The 14,760-nt window shown below is 44.7% G+C and overlaps 1 long non-coding RNA gene across 1 annotated transcript; it reads right to left on the bottom strand.

The window, feature by feature from the left end:
• Window positions 1–7,398: 7,398 nt before the first annotated feature.
• On the bottom strand, window positions 7,399–10,826 carry LOC147975931 (uncharacterized). The gene is made up of 3 exons (XR_015601212.1): window positions 10,398–10,826; window positions 9,283–9,352; window positions 7,399–7,670 (listed from the first exon to the last, which is right to left on the bottom strand). It is a non-coding gene; the product is annotated as an uncharacterized LOC147975931 (long non-coding RNA).
• Window positions 10,827–14,760: the final 3,934 nt, after the last annotated feature.

Below are 14,760 nucleotides of genomic sequence, written 5' to 3'. Positions count from 1 at the left end.
TAAATTATCCTTAGAGGAATAAGGATATGTTTCTCGGTTATGGAGGTGATAAAGAGTTCGACGTAAAGAGTTACGTCGATGCAAGCTTAACACCTATCCGGATAGCTCTGAGTAGAGATACCGGATACGTATAATGGAGCAACAATTTAGAATAGCTCCAAGTAGAACAGTTATTTGAAATGGCTCCAAATATAGCGTAGTAGCTGCATCTACAAGATGACATAGAGATTTGCGAAGTACATACGAATCTGAAAGATTCAGACCCGTTGACTATAACATCTCTCACAAGCATAACATGTTCAAACCCAGAACTCATCGAGTGTTAATCACATGGTAATGTGAACTAGATTATTGACTCTAGTAAACTCTTTGGGTGTTAGTCACATGGGGATGTGACCTTGAGTGTTAATCACATATCGATGTGAACTGGATTATTGACTCTAGTGCAAGTGGGAGACTGTTGGAAATATGCCCTAGAGGCAATAATAAATTAGTTATTATTATATTTCCTTGTTCATGATAATCGTTTATTATCCATGCTAGAATTGTATTGATAGGAAACTCAGATACATGTGTGGATACATAGACAACACCATGTCCCTAGTAAGCCTCTAGTTGACTAGCTCGTTGATCAATAGATGGTTACGGTTTCCTGACCATGGACATTGGATGTCATTGATAACGGGATCACATCATTAGGAGAATGATGTGATGGACAAAGACCCAATCCTAAGCCTAGCACAAGATCATGTAGTTCGTATGCTAAAGCTTTTCTAATGTCAAGTATCATTTCCTTAGACGATGAGATTGTGCAACTCCCGGATACCGTAGGAGTGCTTTGGGTGTGCCAAACGTCACAACGTAACTGGGTGGCTATAAAGGTACACTACAGGTATCTCCGAAAGTGTCTGTTGGGTTGGCACGAATCGAGACTGGGATTTGTCACTTCGTGTAAACGGAGAGGTATCTCTGGGCCCACTCGGTAGGACATCATCATAATGTGCACAATGTGATCAAGGAGTTGATCACGGGATGATGTGTTACGAAACGAGTAAAGAGACTTGCCGGTAACGAGATTGAACAAGGTATCGGGATACCAACGATCGAATCTCGGGCAAGTATCGTACCGCTAGACAAAGGGAATTGTATACGGGATTGATTAAGTCCTTGACATCGTGGTTCATCCGATGAGATCATCGTGGAACATGTGGGAGCCAACATGGGTATCCAGATCCCGCTGTTGGTTATTGACCGGAGAGTCATATCGGTCATGTCTGCATGTCTCCCGAACCCGTAGGGTCTACACACTTAAGGTTCGGTGACGCTAGGGTTATAGAGATATTAGTATGCGGTAACCCGAAAGTTGTTCGGAGTCCCGGATGAGATCCCGAACGTCACGAGGAGTTCCGGAATGGTTTGGAGGTAAAGATTTATATATGGGAAGTCTTGTTTTGGTCGCCGAAAAAGTTTCGCTCATTATCGGTATTGTACCGGGAGTGCCGAAAGGGGTCCGGGGGTCCACCAAGGGGGTCCACCTGCCCCGGGGGGCCACATGGGCTGTAGGAGTGTGCGCCTTGGCCTATATGGGCCAAGGGAACCAGCCCCAAGAGGCCCATGCGCCAAGAGATAAGGGAAAGAAAGAGTCCTAAAGGGGGAAGGCACCTCCTAGGTGCCTTGGGGAGGATGGACTCCTCCCTGGCCGCACCCTTCCTTGGAGGAAGGGCCAAGGCTGCGCCCCCCCCCCTCTCCCTTGGCCCTATATATAGTGGGGGGAAGGGAGGGCAGCCGCACCTAAGCCCTGGCGCCTCCCTCTCCCTCCCATGACACATCTCCCTCCTCCCGCAGCGCTTGGCGAAGCCCTGTTGGAATCCCGCTACTTCCACCACCACGCCGTCGTGCTGCTGGATCTCCATCAACCTCTCCTCCCCCCCCTTGCTGGATCAAGAAGGAGGAGACGTCGCTACTCCGTACGTGTGTTGAACGCGGAGGTGCCGTCCGTTCGGCGCTAGGATCATCGGTGATTTGGATCACGACGAGTACGACTCCATCAACCCCGTTCTCTTGAACGCTTCCGCGCGCGATCTACAAGGGTATGTAGATGCACTCTCCTTCCCCTCGTTGCTGGTTTCTCCATAGATAGATCTTGGTGACACGTAGGAAAATTTTGATTTTCTGCTACGTTCCCCAACATGGCTTCCATAGCAGCTTCACGAATAGAGTTGAAGAATGTTGCTCGTGGTACTCGAGAAATGAAAAAGTATTGCCCCATAGTCTTTGGGCAAACTCCCTTCACACGGTGGAGGTGTACCTCCACGTACCAAAGTTTGACTACATTCTCCATGAAAGGATAACCCTTGTAGACTACATCTCCTTCAAGATGAATATGCTTCATCATGTCCTTCAGGATCTTTGGGTAATCTTGATCACTGGTTAGGGTCATGATCGTTTCCGGACCCTTCAGAAAAGACTTGTAAAGGGTTGTCATCTACAGGTATAAAATAGAAGGGTACTCAGGATATTGTATATATTTCCTTGGGTGAAATGTGGTTGTTTTCTCGGGAAAGGTTTGGGGTCATGGGTTCAAGACTTAAGTCTACGCGAGATAGCAAGAGAGGCACTCACAATCAACAACAACTCATAACATCTCACATGAGATTCCAACCATATCAACTTTTATTGCTTCATGAGCTATTACAAATTCCATTTCTTAACTCAACTCAGCATCCCCAACGAAAATAAAAATGTGTTCCACATTTATTACATGCTTTATTCCAATATCAAGATCTCAACTACTCAACTCAAGATTTCCTTGGGTCTGAACATTCTCTGGCAAAATGTCCTACTCCTTTGCAGTGTAAACAAATGACGTCAGACATATCCAGGGGCTTCTTGGTGGTTATCTTGGCTCCTTGGGTTCTTGGCTTCCTTTTTGGGCATTTGCTTGCATAATGACCTGTATGCTTGCACTTGAAACATGTGATATGACTCCAGTCCTTCTTTTCAAAGACTGGGTTGTTTAGGGGATACATGCTCTTTCTCTTCCCGGACTTCTTGGTTCTGGTCAATTCTTTTATCTCTTGTGGATCAAACTCCACTTCTTCCATCGGGAAGTCTCCCAGATACTCTTGGCAATACAGTGAAAAATGTCCTTCTTCTCCACATGAATAGCAGGCATTGAAGTAAAATCTATTTAAGCCTTCTCCATTAGGGCCGTCAACATCTTCCTTCATCACAGGTTCTTTTAAACTTTCCACGAGGGCTTCTTTCATTGCTCCATTCTAATGCTTGCTAATTTCTTGTACCTTGGGGTAAATATGACAGTGGGCAGGGTAGTGCGTAGTTCCTTCACACAAGAAACAAGTAACCTACCTAGTTGGGCATTCTTCCGCTCGGTGATTTCCTTCACAATGAGGGCATCCATCCTTGTGTTCTTCATGGGTATGTCCTATCTCACCGCAAATCTTGCATGCATAAGGTTTCCTCATTTTATTGACATAGGGCTTCTGAATAAGACGAGACCGTAGTAGAGTCATCTTGAATTCCTCCCAAGTTTTTGCTCCATCACATCCTTGTATGGCTTGATACATCATCCACCATATTGCAACACTTTTTATAAAGTACTAAAGAGCGTATTGAACCTCATACTTCCTTGCAACCAAGTTGTTTCCGAAGTGGTTCTCCATGTTCCGAATCCATGGCTCTGCCTCCGGCCGAGTCGTCGGTCAGAAGAATACAAGTCCATCTTCATTCATCATCTATTGGGTCGAAGGGTTTTAGGATGAGATATAAGAGAAGGATGGAGGGATAAACACACAATACAAACAAAAGTTTTGAAGAAATGGGTTTTATTTTGTGGCTATCAGAAAACACACATAGAATATGACAGCTCACAAATCATCGCATCTAACATGAGTATACAACAAGGGTTCGGTCTTCTGAAGGTCATATAAATCATGGAATTCGTCAGTGTCTTCAAATTCTTCAATTCTTCAGAGGCTTCGACTGTTGTAGCTTCAATTCTTCTAGTGTATGGTGAAGTCTGATATCTTGTCCTTCTCGGAGTAGTTTCATCAGTTGATCATCCATGTGGTCAAAGGGAAAAGGGGTATTGTCTAACTATTTGAGGTAAAAGGAAATATTTAATAAAGCTCAGAAAAGAAGAGAGGTAAAGGATCACGTCCTATAGTCAACATGTGCTCTAATACATGTGCTCCTATAATCTTGAAAATAAAGTTTTAGAGAAATCCTTTCCTGAGGGCTTTCCAATTTTCTAGGGTCACGTCCTATAGTCAACATGTGCTCTAATACCATCTCTGTAGCAACCCGACCTCAAACGGTCAAGCCTCTGTGTATCTGTGCCATCCCTGGATCGGTATACTGGCACACACAGTACATCAATGTATATATCAAAGTGCAATCACATGTATAAATAACGTAAAACTGATATTTACCTCATAAGTCTTAGCGGAAACAATCGAACTGGTGTGGAGTCCCATCAACGCCAATGACAAGTTGAGTGTAGACAGTAACCCTACAATGTTACTCTTACCCGTCGTAGAAGTTCCTGCAACATAAGACGCTGCAGCCCTAAAGGTCAGTACTTTGAATGTACTGGCAAGTCACATCATAAGAATGATGAACCTATTTGTACATGCAATTTGGCTGGTGGAAAGCTCTAAGTTTAGTTTTTGCATAAAGCTAGTTTTTGCATAGAATAAAAGATTTTATTCTACCACTACAAAATAGCATAGGGTGAGTTGGCAAACCCAACTCGACCCATTCCCAAAGTTTCATTTAAAACCCAACTGTTTAAATTAAGGGTGATGAGATCTCCCAGCATTTCCACTATTAGATGCTCAAGTTGTCTTTAACCGGGGACACGGCTAATCGATTAGGTTTTAACACTCTACAGAGGTTTGTGCACTTTTCCCTACAAGACTCGATCGCTTCCCTTGAAATTCTCGCACTGTGTGGTGTTTGAGAACAGGATGACCGAGACATAGTCTTCCAAAAGTATTTTCCTTAACCCACGGATAGGCCGGTACACCTACTCATTCTACATCTGCTAGCCCATCCCGGAAGAGGTCACACTAACTACTCAACTAAGCCAGAGCCCAAAGTTTCATTTAAAACCCAACTATTTAAATTAAGGGTGATGAGATCTCCTAGCATTTCCACTACTAGATGCTCCAGTTGTCCGTAACCGGGGACACGGCTAATCAATTAGGTTTTAACACTCTGCAGAGGTTTGTGTACTATTCCCCCACAAGACTTGATCGCCTCCCTTGAAATTCTCGCACTGCCTGGTGTTTGAGAACAGGATGACCAAGACATATTCTTTCGAAAGTATTTCCCCTTAACCCACGGATAGGCCGGTACACCTACTCATTCTACATCTGCTAGCCCATCTCGGAAGAGGTCACACAAACTACTCAACTAAGCCAGAGCCCATATCGGCTTATGGCTGCACACGTAAGCTTCTAGACATGAGAATACGATTGATCTCTTTGAGCCTGAGCGGACGGACCACTAGTGGTGCACCACCATGGATTTCCCATGCATGCCCCACTGTACTTTGCCACCATTCAACCCAATTACTGCCCAGGTAGTTCATTTAAGTCTTGGGCCTGATTACCACTTTATCACTCAAGTCTCGCCATGAACACTTCCCAATCCACGTCTACATTTGCGAGGCAGAAATAAACTTACACGGTGGTGACAAGGTTGTATGGTTCAAACCTACCTCAAATGAACTACTAGGTAAAAGCGTAGCCATTCAGCATAAAGTTCCTACCATGCAATCCTACCACAAAGGACTAAGTGCATAGATAAAACATAGGTAATTGAAAGAATGGTCAAATGTGAACTTGCCTGGTAATAGTTGATGAAGATTATATCGCTCTCAGAAATTTACTTAATAGAACTATTTGTCACTCTCTGATGAGAATCTATAAAGTCAAACATTGCACTCACATAAGCAATCATTTTAGAGAACCAAGAAGAACATGCAAAGCAAAAACTCTCGAAAAAACCAAATGAACATACAACACACTCAACTATCACAAAATATTCTAAGTGCAACACAACATAGGCATGGGGTTCAGAATTTGTGATGTGAAGCATGGTGCATACAAGTCATACGAGTAGAACTACTATGGACAGATCCAAAGTGTGTGAAACGTGCCATGAGATTGGTCCAGGTGATAGGGTTTGGCTACGGTGACAAAGTGCAAAAAGAATCAACTTAATTGGAGCTACGGTTTAGGAGATATGGCCAATTGAAGTTTGAATTCGAATATGAATAAAGTTCAAATTTGAACCTGACAAAAGTTTACAAATATGATAGTACTGGATAGATCTAATCATGACGAAGAATTTGCCGCTGTTTTCATCGATCTATGGTTAAAAAGTTATGGCTACTCAAAGTTTAGGGGCTAATCTGAAGAAGAAAAACTACTACAGATAAGTCCCTGACACTTGGCGGCTCCTGGCTAGCTGAGCAGCGTCTGCTGTGGGGCTTATACGCGAATGGCCGTAACTTAGGCAAAACAGCGACGACGGCTAAAAAAAATAAACCAAAGATTGGTTTACTAAAACCGAACGGTTTATTAAAAACCATAGTTAACCTGCCAGTTCCAAAAAAACTAAACTAAAAGCACGGGAGAAGGGGGGCGGCTTACAGCGGGCGACGACAAATAGGGGACGACGACGTGGGCGTCGGGCGACAAACGGGGCGGCGACTGCGGTGGCCTCCGGCAGCGGTGAGGGAGTCGGGGAAGATAAGCGCGATGAGGGGTTCACGGTGGTGGTGGCGGGGGTCCTCGAGGGCGTCGGGGTCATGCTGCACAGGGATAACGGCTCCGTCCTCCGGCGAGGGCGCGGGTCGTCGGGGCGTTGTCTCCGGTGGTCCCTAGGGACAAAGAAATTGTCAACCGGATGCGCATAGAGTCGGGCAATATTTTGGTGAAGAAGAACAGGGTCGGGGTGGTTTACTGGCGGTGTTTTACTCCGGCAAGGAAGCTCCCGCTCCTGCAAGATCCAAGGCGGCGGGGCGTCGGCTACGGGTGTTGTGAGGCGAAACAGAGTGGCAGAATGGAGAGAGGTGGCTCTGGGGCTTTTATAGGCGCGGAGAGGAGGCGCGGGGGCTGTGGGATAAGCATTATCCACGAGGACGAGGTGCGGCGGTTGCGGTGGCGGGCTCACGAGCTCTATCCCGAGCAGGACGAGTGGGTGGTTGGGGACGATGGGCCTGGGCCCCACCTACAGCGGGTGTTGCGTGCGAGCGAGAGAAGAGGTGTGACGCCCCCGATTTGACCATACACTAATCATACACGCAAATGTGTACGATCAAGATCAAGGACTCACGGGAAGATATCACAACACAACTCTAGACACAAATTAAAATAATACAAGCTTTATATTACAAGCCAGGGGCCTCAAGGGCTCGAATACATAAGCTCAAATACACAAGAGTCGGCGGAAGCAACAATATCTGAGTACAGTCATGAGTTAGACAAGTTTGCCTTAAGAAGGCTAGCACAAAAGCAACAACGATCGAAAAGGCAAGGCCTCCTACCTGGGAGCCTCCTAACTACTCCTAGTCGTCTGCGGTCTTCACGTAGTGGTAGGCATCCTCTGGGTAGTAGTAGTCATCAGTGGTGTCGTGGCTCCTGGGATCCGTCATTTGGTCGCAACAATCGGGTATGAGGGAAAAAGAAGTAGCAAAGCAACCGTGAGTACTCATCCAAAGTACTCGCAAGACTTACATCAGATCTAAACTAAGTATGCATCTGTATCAAAGGAAAGGGTTGTATCTGTGGACTAAACTACAGAATGCCAGAAGGGAAGGGGAAAGCCTAGCCTATGAAAGACTAGCATCTTCAAGCATCTAGAAGAGTACAGATCAACATAATGTAAAGTAGTAGTGTTATCAACCTCGGCCAGAGATCCTTTCTTGACTCCCAGCGAGAAAGCAATCCCAGAGCCATACTATCCAGTTATCATCTCATCTCCATGTCTCATCTCAAGTATCCAGTTCTAGTTGTATCAATCGGGATACAACTCCAAGTGTCTGTTACCATAGGACAGGCAATCGATAGATGTTTTCTTCCCTGTAGGGGTGCACCAACTTACCCACCACGCTCGATTAACTCCGGCCGGACACACTTTCCTGGGTCATGCCCGGCCTCGGCCAAACAATACGCCGCAACCTGACCTAGGCTTAATAGAGAGGCCAGCATGCCAGACTAAACCTATGCCCCCAAGGGCCATCGCCCAGGGAACTCCTGCACGTTGTGTGGGCGGCCGGTGAGCAGACCTAGCTACCTCCTTCAACAAGGCAGGTGCTTACGCAGTCCAACCCGGCGCGCGCCGCTCAGTCACTGACGTTTATTAAGCTTCGGCTGATGCATACGACACAGAATGCCCATACTATGCCCACGTGATGGTTAGTGCTATCAGGCCAGAGGCTCCTCGGATCAAATATCCAAACCGTAATGGATTAGGAGCACGCGGTAACGAGCAGAGACTCACGATCGATGTGACCCCGTCGCCCCATCTCGAGTACTTGCGGCAAGGGCTAAGAATCTCCGGCCACGCCTCGTAAGTATCTCGCGGGCACCTTCCAGGTCAACCCGACTCCACATCACTCGCTATTAAGCTCGCGCGGGTACCCCTCAGGGCCGATCCATCTTTAGTAACATGGCTCAGTGCAAAATCACAGTAACCATAGTAATTGTGTGTCTAACACCAAGGGGAAAACCCGAGGAATCACCCCCGATAAATCCCACTCGATGTTATCATCAAGGTGAACGTAAGAGGATCCACCCTCAAAGTTCACATTTGATGGGTTGCACGACAGAGCCGTAATGGAAGTGGTTAAGGAGGAAATCACCCTCGATGACCTCGACCGTATAGCTACACTACAAAGATCTCATCAGGAGTGATGTAAGAGGTTCCACACTCGGCACTCGATGGTAACTCTGCAGAGTCGTACAACTAGGGGGAGGGGTGATGTGCGGTGTCGGGGCCTGGACGTCAATCACGTTGATCGAGTCATCGAACATAAAGCGAGGCAACTGGGACAAGGTGGGGGGGTCACTGATGGATCTCTAACCAACCTATACTAAGCAGTTTAGGATAAGCTGGTAAGGTACGAAAGCAGGTAACAACAACAGGCTATGCATCAGAGTAGGATCATACATAAAGCAATAGCAGTTTTAATGCAAGCATGAAAGGGAAAAAAATGGGCGATATCGGAATGCTCAAGGGGAGTTTGCTTGCCTGGTTGCTCTAGCAAGGAGGGGGTCATCGGTGACGTAGTCGATCACAGGGGCAACATCGGTCTCGGGGTCTACCGGAGGGGAGAGGGGGAAGAAACAGTAATTATAAAGCAAACATAGTATCACAAAGCATGACAAGACGATAAGCAGAACTAGGGTCGACCTAACGTAGGGCTACACGATATAGGTGAAGGGGGAATTCGACCGGGAATGTTTTCCCGGTTCCGGTCCTGTGTTAGACAAATGACCGAAGGGGGAAAGTTCCATGTTCAGCATGCTAGGGGCATATGATAGATGAATGGACCGCGTTTTCAGATTCGTCTCGTCGTTCTGAGCAACTTTCATGTATAAAACTTTTTCATCTGACTTACAGATTATTTTCTACGATTTTTCAAAGTTTTATCAATATTCTAGATTTTCTAAATTACTTTAAATTCGGGTTGACCAAGTCAATTTGACTAGTCAAAAGCAGAGGTGTGACCCACATGTCATAGGCTTAGATATTATTAATCTTATTAATGTTTTTACCTAACAATAGGGTCCACATGTCATATACAATACACCTAATTTAACCACTTATTAGCCTAACTACTACTACTACAATTAGCTACTAACCTAAACATGGCCGGTCTCATCCAAAGACCCAGCCGGCCATACATACATACGTACAGGGCCTGGCGGCCATGGACAAGAGCGGCAGCAGCAACAAATACGCAGCGGCAGCGGCGACATGCATCAGCAGCGGCGGGAAAGAGCAGCAGGCCACGGCAAGTGGGAGCGTGTGCGGGCGCCGGCGGCAGCGGCAGGAGGCAGCAGCTAGCAGCAGCCGTCCGGAGGCGAACAACGGCGGCCAGAGGCGGGCGACTGTAGGCGAGCGCAGGGGCGGGACAGAAGCAGGCCGAGCAAACGGCATCAGGCAGAGCGGAGCAAAAAGCAGCAGCAGTACTAGGCAGCTCAACGCAGTAGCAGCGCCAGCAACAGGCACGCGGGCGTGGGCGCGCGCGCACAGCAGCGGCAGCCGCACGTACGCGCACGCAGGGGTTCGGGCATGACGGTGATGGCGGCCTACAGAGTCCAAATCGAAGGGGGGAAGGGGGAATCAGTGGAGGTCCTCACTGTGAGCGCGGCGGCGTGGTCGAGGAGGCCGGGGATGGAGCGAAGGCGACAAATCCATCGATGGTGTCGCGGTGGCCGGAGGTAGAAGACGATGTCGATCCCTGCGATCCAGGGGCTCCCGGCTGCAATTGGTGGATGTAGTCGAAGGAGTGGACGTCGACGAAGCTCGCGGACGAGGTGGCTGGGCGCGGGGAGCTCGATAGGCACGTGGACGTCGGAGACCATGGCGGCGAGGGCTCGGGCGTGTGCGAGGGCAAGAGTTACGGCGCGAGGGGGAGGGAGGAGAGGTTAGGGTTCAGCCGAGGGGGGTCGAGAGGTACTTGTAGGTCGCCGGGGAGGTGGTGGATGGCCGGCACGTGGTCGATCCGCGGCGTGGACGGGCGCACGACGGCCACCCAGCCCCCTGTGAACAGAGGAAGGAGAAATAGGGGGAGTTGGGCTGGGCTGTGTACTGTAGCAATGGGCTACAGTGCACAGTGTAGCTTTGTCTCCCCTTTTTTTATAATTTATTTTCTGTTTTAAACATTCATTGTTGTTTTCTATATCTAGCTACAGCTTGGTATTTATTTGAGCGAGCAAACGATTTTTGTTGTAGACGAAACCTGGCACATAAATCATGCACAATATGTTGGTGTTGCACAAAAAGTTTTAGAGCCAAAGGAATTGTTCAAACAATTTTTTGGAAAACGAATAAGACAATTAATATGTCATTGGGCCACTTTATATTTTCCTAGGGATTAAAGGGAGAGCCAAATGATGTTGGAAGCCGCATGATAATTAGCTAGTGAATATTTGCCACCCAACCAACATTTTTGTTTTGACATTTGAAAACTTTATTTGTTTGACTTTAATTTAAAATTTGAACTGGGTTTCGAACTGACGCGAGTTTATAAATAGTAACCATGATGACGTGGCATCATTACGAGGGAATTACTGTAGCTTAATTATCCGGGCGTCACAAGAGGTGGGCGAGCGAAGGCGGGCAGGCGAGCGTTGGCTCTCGGGCACGGGGCTGGCTCCTGGGCCGAAGCGCGGCTGGGCCGGCTCGTGCGCTCCTGGGCCGAACAGTGTTCGGTCCAAGCAGTGCTTTGTTTTTTTCAAATAGAAATAAAGCAAAAAATGCAACATAGGAAAAAAATTACATAGGCATATTATATACCCAAATGTTCAGAACAATACCCCGAATAAGATGAACTATTTTTCAAGTTCAACTAAATTCCACAAAAATTCATAAAAGTCAAACTATGCTACTGTTGCATTTAAAATAAAAAAATCATTTTAAAATACCAAAATGATTTCAAAATGATTTTCTCCTAATTATCTATTGAAGGGAATCATTTTACCCTATTTCTATTTATTTATTTTTAGGAGAAAAATAATTTGAATAGAAACCCAAATAACTCCCAATTGGATTTGAATATGGAATTTCAAACAACTTCAAATGGAAAATGAGTTTCAAATAACTTCAAAGTGACTTCCAAATTATTTCTTCGAACTCCCAACTTTGTTTCTTAAAATTTGAAGAAGTCATTATATGAATTCATTGAGTTGCTTTAAGTTTCTAAATTTGAAATGTTTCAAATGGAATTCAAATCATTTTCAAACCCCTTTTTATTTCTTTAAATAGAAGAAGTCATATTATCTTCACTCTAGGGTTTTGTGATGAGATGAATCTGAATTCATGGAGATCAAAAAATGCAAGATGAAAGTTTTGGGAAAGTCCTTTTATTCCCTCTCATTCAACATTCGAAAAAGTTTCAATTTCCACTCAATTTCACACAATCAATCACACAACAAACAAACAAAAAATCATATTTATTTATTTAATATAACATTCCAAAATTGTGGGATGTTACATCACCTCATGATCACGGACCTTATTCGTGATCTCAAGATGGGTGGCAAGTGCATGAAGGACATCGTCTTCACCCTCAACGAGCAAATCAACTTCCTCCAAAGCCAGATATACGATCTCCAAAACCAAGTGTTTGAATATGAGGCGAGGTTTAAAGGTATGAGTTTGGCTGCCGGTTGCAGGACCCGTGAGACTCACTCCTGCTCTTATGATGGTGGACCTCTGCCATAGAAACCCGAAGACAAGATGTCTACTTCATCACCACCACCTTCTTCATCACCAAAAGAAAATTGATTATCGGGTATGGGCACTCCCTTTGGTTTCCGCCAAGCTTGGGGGAGGTGCCCCGGTATCGTATCACCCCCACTATCTTTTGCCTTTACTTATCTTAGTTCGATCCATAGTTATCTTTTGCCTTAGATGAATAAAAGTTTAGTTTGATCCTTTCTTTTTGAGAGTTTGCTTAGTGATCAATCCTTGTAATCGTGTGCGAGATATATAATAAAGTTTTAGTTTGAATTTTTCCTTTCTTTACTTTCATGTTCCAATAAAAAGAAGGGAAATAAATGAATAAGATCATATGCTAATCTTATGGTAGGTGATGATACCATATAAGGAAAAGTATAAGTAGAAAATTTTGTTAGAGATTGACAAACATAGCATTGGTTAATGATGCAATTCATGAAAGAATTAATAAGGGAAGGGAAGATACACATATAAATACACTATCCTGGAAATCTTTTGTGATTGTGAGACCCCATCAAAGTATTATATGCCAAAATTGTTGATGTTGGACAAGGAAGACAATGTAATGAATTATGTTTGTTCATATTCACATAGAAGTTATATGGTCATAGATCCTTCAACATGTGGTGCTTGCCCCCATCTTTGCTAGCCAAAAATTCTGCACTAAGTAGAGATACTACTTGTGCATCCAAAAACCCTTAAACCGAAATCTTATTTTCAAGTGTGCACCATACCTACCTAAGGATTGAGTCAGATCCTTCAAGTAAGTTGTCATCGGTGCAACAAGGCAATAAAAATTTCTCCTAAAAGTGTGAGATCATTTAGTGTAAGAGAAAATTGAGCGTTGTACGAACTTGTGATGGTGAAGAATAAAAGTGAGAGACTGCATAATAAAGGTTGCCATCACAAGGGTCAATACAACGTGACGTTCTTTTGCACTAAGGGGTTGAGCATACAAACAAATAAGCGCATGGCAACTTCTGCTTCCCTCTGCGAAGGGCCTATCTTTTACTTCTATGCAAGAGTCAAAGTTTTTCTCTCTATTCCTTTTACTTTTCTCCTTTGGCAAGCATCATGTGATGAGGAAAGATCTAGGCACATATGTCTAGTTGAATATGGGTGGCATAAGTTATTATTGTTGACATCACCCTTGAGGTGAATACGTTGGGAGGCGAAACTATAAGCCCCTATCTTTCTATGTGTCGGTTGAAACATTTTGCTCATGTGTATGTGGTGAGTGTTAGCAATCATAGAAGACTATATGATGGTTGAGTATGTGGACTTGCCTAAAGGATCTGATACATCACCCTTCCTGAAAAGATGATGAATTGTAGTTGCAAAGTTGACTGAGAACATAGTTTGTTGGTTTCTAATAGAGTTTACACTTTATACTTCGATAGTGTGATGAATTGTTACTTATTCATGAGAAGTCTATGATAAAAGTTCTATGATAAAAGTTTTATGTCAAAGTTTGTTGTTGCTATAATAATTCACATGATGCGTCTATATATGTCTGTATTTTCTTTTTATTGACACCTCTCTCTTTAAGCATGTGGACATGTTTTTCGATTTCGGTTTTCGCTTGAGGACAATGAGGATAATCGTCAAGTTACGGACCCAGTCCATGTAATTGCTACCATCATCTTTCAACTTAGCTTTCTCTAGGAACGCATTAAAATTCAAGGGAACGGTAGCACATGCCATTGATCTACAACAACATAGATGTGCAAAAACTATCAGGACTAAGTTCATGATAAATTTAAGTTCAATTAATCATATTACTTAAGAACTCCCACTTAGATAGACATCCCTCTAGTCATCTAAATGATCACGTGATCCATATCAACTAAACCATGTCCGATCATCACGTGAGATGGAGTAGTTTTCAATGGTGAACATCTCTATGTTGATCATATCTACTATATGATTCACATTCGACCTTTCGGTCTCAGTGTTCCGAGGCCATATCTGCATATGCTAGGCTCGTCAAGTTTAACTCGAGTATTCTGCATGAGCAAAACTGCCTTACACCCGCTGTATGTGAACGTAGAGCTTATCACACCCGATCATCACGTGGTGTCTCGGCATGATGAACTGTAGCAAAGGTGCACACTCAAGAAGAACACTTATACCTTGAAATTTAGTGAGGGATCATCTTATAATGCTACCGCCGTACTAAGAAAAATAAGATGCATAAAAGATAAACATCACATGCAATCAAAAAATGTGACATGATATGGCCATCATCATCTTGTGCCTATG

This window comes from Triticum urartu, chromosome 4A (assembly GCF_056163025.1).
Source record: "Triticum urartu cultivar PI428250 chromosome 4A, HENAU_Tu73, whole genome shotgun sequence".
NCBI classification, from domain to species: Eukaryota; Viridiplantae; Streptophyta; class Magnoliopsida; order Poales; family Poaceae; genus Triticum; species Triticum urartu.
The sequence above is the reverse complement of the archived record's forward strand: the minus strand, read 5'-3'. Positions and strand labels throughout refer to the sequence as shown.